Here is a 6,260-nt window from a genome sequence, read left to right as displayed (position 1 = left end):
GGATGTTGACATCTATTCCTATTCTGGCCAAATAGTTTGTGACAGTGTGACAGCTTTCTGTAAGTGCGGCGCCGGGCCTCTCGCCGTCCGTCCGCCCGGTGCTGGATGTGTCTTCGGCAGCAGGTGCGGCGCCGTAATTCTCCTTTCTTCAGCGGATGTGTAAATCGGGGGGAAAAAAAAAAAAAAAAGGGAGCGAAATGCTAAAATGAGAGGCCCGTCCTTTTCTTCGGCGCGTTCGCCTATTGAGCTCCTCTCGTCACATGTCAGCACGCATTTCCCCCGGCCGGCCCGGAGACCCCAGGTATTAAAAGAGCCAGATAGCCGGGATCAATACCTACACAATGTTCCAGTGACACGGAGGGGGGCTTCCTAGTGTTTGTCGAGTCTGCCGGAGATTTCGAACATGTGGAGCAAAGCGGCTTAGAGGGGTCGTCTTCATTATCAAATTCGATCAGCGCCTCTCTTTCTGTTCCTCTCACCTTTGAGCGGGGGGTCACCGGGGGGAAGCCGCCAAACCCACCCCATGCTGGGACATGGAGAGGCGCTTTATCTCGGCCGGAGGCGGCACAAAAGACGCGCTTGAAAGTCGGCGTTCCGACCGCGTTCGCCGCGGCTCGTCGGCTCGGATCTCGTGTTCACTTTCATTGTCGGACGCCGCCGACGTACCGACGCTGTTTCTCTTTACGTCGGGGATGTTTTCACTTCCAATGATGTGTCAACTTCCATCGTTTCGCGCAAAACTCAATCGACGATTCGGAAAAAAGATTTAACGGTGACTGAATCGAGTAAATATTCGGAAAGAATGGCCACTTTGATCGGCCAGAAAAACAGCAGTAATAAAATGAAACCGCCGGGATGAATAACCGGCCCGTGAGGATGCTTAGTTAATCTGTGTGAAAGCTCCCGTTTCGAACGCCGACGACGACGGTTTGAAAAGAGGCCGGGGTTCGCGTTTGCTCTTGTTTGGAGGTCCGAGCTCCCCGACCCCCGACCCCCGACCCCCGAGCTCGGAGCCCGGCCGCAGAGGGTGACCTTGACCCTTGGGACGGCGGCGGCAGACCGGTCCCAGCTCCATCTTTAAGCTACAAAACTGCGGCCCAATTAAGAGTCGGACCTCTCCTGGGCCCCTGGTATTGATCTGCTCCCGGGGGCTCAACGCCCATCATCACAAACTCATTGGAAGCTAGTAAGCGGGAATTGTAAGTACCCCCCCCCCCCCCCCCTCCCCCGCCGGCTCCCCTTCGGGCCCGTCGACGTCTTTGTGTACTTATCTTTATTAAAATGTATTTAGCGTCCGGCTCATAAAAGTTCCACTCCGGCAGTTATCGGCGTCTGTGTGTGTGTGTGTGTGTTTAAGAGTGATGTGTGTGTGCTTAGTGTGTTTGCGAGCAGGTCCGTGTGGGTCTAAGCCCCGAGTGTGTCGCAGCCAGTGTCATTCTTCACAGCTTGATCCCGAGGCTTAAGAGGAGCCGCTGAGCCGCCGCCCCCCCCGTCCCCCCCGGGTCAAAGGCCGGCCGGCCCGATCGAACCGAGGCGCCTTTCGCTCCGCGGCGGCTCGCCTCCCTTCGGCCCGCGAGCCTCGCCGGCCCCGAGGCCTCTCAATTGTGTCGGGCGTGCCGATTGATCGGCCGTGTCCGAGGGGACCCCCGCTTTCAAATGACGGACCACTACAAAGGTCCCCTCCCGACAGCGCTTGTCAATACGAATTTCCACTATTGATAATTAATTAAAGAAAGAAAGGCAGGAGGCTCGGGGGGGGGGGGGGGGCATCTGTTAAACAGGAGACAGAACAGAACGTTTTAGCAACACAATAAAACAGGAGAGAAAAAGAAAAGCGTCCGCCGGGTCTCAGACGCCCCGCGGTTTCCGTCCGCGACGCTTTATTTCAAAAGGAATAAACGTGTTGTTGCAAACGGGAGCGTAGATTAATGGCCGGCCGTGTTTTCCTGGATCTAAAACACGGATGTCAACATTTTCCGCTATTGTTTGTCTCCCAAGAGAGGAAAGTGTCCAGGACGGCTCCGAGAGCCGAGGCAACGGGCAGCGTTTCACGGAGGCGTCGCCGCGCGTCGCTTGCCGGCGGCTCACATTTTTTCCCATATCTATATTTTATCGTTCAATGGGGTCCGTGCGGATTCCGCATTTCTTTCTTTTTTGGGTTCATCGTGGTGTCACTTCAATTCCCCTGAATAAAATGTATAACAATGCGATTGTCCCCCCGCCGCGACCAACACGCACCAGAGCTTCAAACGCCAAACGCTTGCGGCTTAATGTTATTAAGCATCAGAAAGGTTGAAATGGGTGTTTTTACGGCGGCTCTTCACAATGTCATTTCCATTCAGCTGGGCAATTAGGTTCCTCTAAATCCCCGCACTGTATTACATGGGTTAATAAAGCGGGGAGCCTTCACCTGCTCAGCCGGGAGCCTGTTGTCGCCGATGTGACTTAGGCCCGGATCGTCTTTGTCTTTTATTCACTGTAATCCGTGCATGTGTTAGTGGATCCTCTAAGAGGAGGATAACTCCTCTTAAGCGGTTTTAAACCCACCAGGAGAGACTAAAATCCGGTAACTTCTCATTTTCCCGACACCACAGTCTTCGACGAAGATACTCATATTCACCTGCTGCAGCGCGGAGTACAAAGCGCGCAAAACAGCTCCCGAATATGAATCTACGATTGAAATAGTGCATTCGGCGTGCGAATTGACATAGACGTGATTCTGCAGTAAAAACCCGGTGGGATGGAGTGAAGCCGTTTGTTCTGGACTCAGAGGCCACACGTGGCTCATTTTAGAGAGCGTCTCAAAAGGTCCGATTGTCTTCGAATAAATAAGTGAAACGCGCACGTTGACCAGAAACTACATTTCCCACAATTCATGCCGATGACGTTACCCGTCCTTAGGTCGCAGCGCGTCCACATCGATGTGGAACTGAGAAACACAAATGATTTCTAAATGTCCAGAAAAGTTGATGGTTTTGAACGACGTCCATGTCAGAACTAGTGTGGGATGATATTTTTCATGATTCACTTGTTTGATCGTGCATCGATGGAGGAAATCTTCACTTGACAACATGCAAGGATTTATGTTGCAACAAAGCAACTAGTAAACCACATTTTTTTTCCATCAATGCAAATGCATATGAATGAGTTATTTAACATGGAGGAGGTGTTTTGTTCCTGTTCCGTTTCCGTTTGGTTGGATTGACGGTGTTCCCGTCCACGTGTCCCTTCGAGGGCGCCCGCGACGCTGCCGCGACCCTCGCCGAAGAGGAGTTCCACCCCCCGTTCCAGACTCCACTTTACGGTGGTCATCGATACGAGGCTCAGAAATCCACAAAATCTGTTTTGCCAGAACGGAACGGCCACGTTGGATAGATTTTACGTACGTCGCTTATTTCCTCCCCGTCGATTCAACGGGTCGGATCGTCTTCGAACAAAGTCGGCCGTTGTGGCGCCGAGCCACCGAACTCCTCGCAGCGACGGACGACCGAGAGCCGGGGAGGCGACCGAAGCGGCCGGCGGCGGTTTGAAGCGACCGGACGGGTAGGAGGCTGCGCCGGGCCCTCGGGAGGGGAAAGTATCCAGGGGAGGGGGTTGCGGTGAGTGGTGGCAGCTCCAGGACGGGGAGGGTCACACACAGCCGCACTCTTTGTGTGCCTATAATCCCCCCAGCCAACACAGCTTTGGCCAGGTTTCATCATGAAAGTGCCATGAAATAACTACTTTTTTTCTCTCTTCGCAGTAAATCTCCCCTAATCCTACGGGCCGCGGAGACAAAGGCCTCTGGGACCTAATCCCGGAGCTTTTAGTGGGACTGAGGGGCTGGTCGACAGAGCCTCTTCTAAATGACTTATTTCTATCGGACACTAATAAAGCTTGACAGCCAAGAACAGCAAAAAGGAGGAGGGAGAGAGAAGGGAAAAAAAAAGAGCTCAAACATTTCCACATATTTTGGAAGTCCGAGCGGATGAATGTGCGAGCGGAGAAAGTGAACCGCGGCGACGGGCCCGCGCCCGCCGAGCCACGCATTTTTCAGAAATTACCCCGCGACAAATCTTTCCTGCCGTGCGAAGAAAAAATAAAGAGGCGTCGGGAATTTAAACAAAACAAAAACAATATAAGATAAAAACGGGATGTCAAGGACTCCTTCTTCAAGTCCTGCGCTGTGAAGAAACACTTTACAATGAGTTTGCTTACAGCAGCCAGTAAAATGTTTGCTAACTTAAATGTCTCAACTTATCGTTGCGTTCACTTTATATGGTGGCGAGCCGGGGTTTGGAAAAGTAACGATGGGCGTCAAGGATAACTTGCTCTTTAGAAGAGCTCTTTGGTTTAACAGACAATGAACGGCGGAAACCCATGGGGTGTCGCTCTCTCTTTAGCGCTAACAGCTAGCCTGAGGTGGACACTCGCCCGTCATGGCAACCGACGGCGCAGGCTAGTGTCACACATCCAACACAACATTTTACAAACATTCAACCATGGAGTTCTTGAACAAAAGAACCGAGAGCCGCCCCAACAGTCACCTTCATCACCTTCATCATCATCATTTGCAAAGGATTGCGGGGTTCCGCTGGCCGCACGCTACAATACGAAGAAACAACATTTGTGCTATAAAGTACATTTACAGGCAGTTTAGACATGACAACATGACTCACTGACTATATATATTTTTCTTTCCTTTTTTTCTTTTTTTACTATTCCAACTCCGAAGCTGATCGAGCCGATCAGCTACGCGGTTCGGTTAGCTTAGCAAGCTGCGCCTGCGCACACAGCAAGTTAGCGGCCGCAACGATCCAACCCGACAGATCCTGTCCGGTGACAAACCTCTTCCCTCCTGTCCGGGTTTATGACGCTTGTTCTGTGTCACCGCCAGCTGTGTAACAGGTGATGGACGATTAGCGCTGTTAGCTTAAAGAGCTAAACGAGGCAGAAAGACATGGTTCATGAAGGCGTGGCTGCATCTCGGCTCAAGGTGAACAGGGAGCGGCTGGAAGTGTCTGCAGATACAGACCAATAATATTGGAAATCACATTATAGGATGAAGCTGAAAAACAGAAAGCAAAGCGCATTCCCTGACAAACTTGGGAGTTTTAATCCTGGAGCCCGATGCATCCTCCACGAGACTTCCCCCTCTGACTGGATTTTTGTAAAGTGCTAAGATTCACAAAGAAAACGCAGAATATTTTCACAAAATACCTTTTTTGTAAATCTGCACGCAATTATGAAACACGTTCTTGAAGCGTTGCGTTGCACACTGAGGTTCCCAAGCCGTTGTCGATAATGCATGATTTAAAAGTAGCTGAAGTGCAACAATTAATCACAACTTCTAACCTCATAAATGTTTCATAAAGGGTTTGTTAAAATGAGCTGTCTTGTGCTTTGCATCCAAATAAAAGTGCAATATTTTCTCCTCTGCACGAGAGCGAACCCCACAGCGACATGTAAAAGCTATTAAACCGTAATCCTCACTTCAAGTCATTTCTTCAAAGCTCTGGAAGGGAATTTCCGATACTTCTTACATATAAGGCTGGAAAATAAATAATATGTATTATTCAAGAGGATCTTAGAAAGTGGGAAGATGCCCGCGGAGTGGGGAAGAAGTGCGATGGTGCCCATCTTTAAGAAGATGTGCAGAATTGCGGTAACCGTGGAGAAATAAAGTTAACGAGCCTTACAATGAAGTCATGGGAGAGAGTAGTGGAAACTAGACTGAAAGCAGAGCTCAGCATTTGTGAGCAGCAGTATCATTTTGTTACTACAAAGAGTACTTCAGATGAAGTATTTGCTTTAGGAATGGCGGTAGAGAAGTACGAGGAAGCTGCAGCGTGCCTTTGTACACCTAGAAAAAGCATACGACAGGATGCAGAGAGAGGAACTCTGGCATTGTGAGAGGAAGTGTGGAGCGGCAGGGAAGTCGCTTACACAGGTGCAGGACATGTATGCTTGATGTGAGACAGCGGTGAGGCGTGCTGCAGGTGTGACAGGGAAGATCAAGGTGGAGGCGGGACTCATCAGAGATCAGCTCTGAGCACCTTCTTGATGCAGTGGTGATGGACAGGCTGAAGGATGACAGGGATCTCCACGGACCATGATGTTCGCAGGGAAAAGCTGGAAGAATGTCTTGAGAAGTGGAGGTATGCTCTGGAAAGGAGAGGAATGAAGGTTAGCAAGACAGAGTATAAGTGTGTGAATGAGAGGAACCCATGATGAGACTACCGGGAATGGAGAGCAAGAAAGTGGAGGATTTGAAGCACTCA

This window comes from Fistularia commersonii, chromosome 16, assembly GCF_037954325.1.
Source record: "Fistularia commersonii isolate RoL2024-O1a breed Wild chromosome 16, RoL_Fcom_v1.0, whole genome shotgun sequence".
Classification (NCBI taxonomy): Eukaryota; Metazoa; Chordata; class Actinopteri; order Syngnathiformes; family Fistulariidae; genus Fistularia; species Fistularia commersonii.
The sequence above is the reverse complement of the archived record's forward strand: the minus strand, read 5'-3'. Positions refer to the sequence as shown.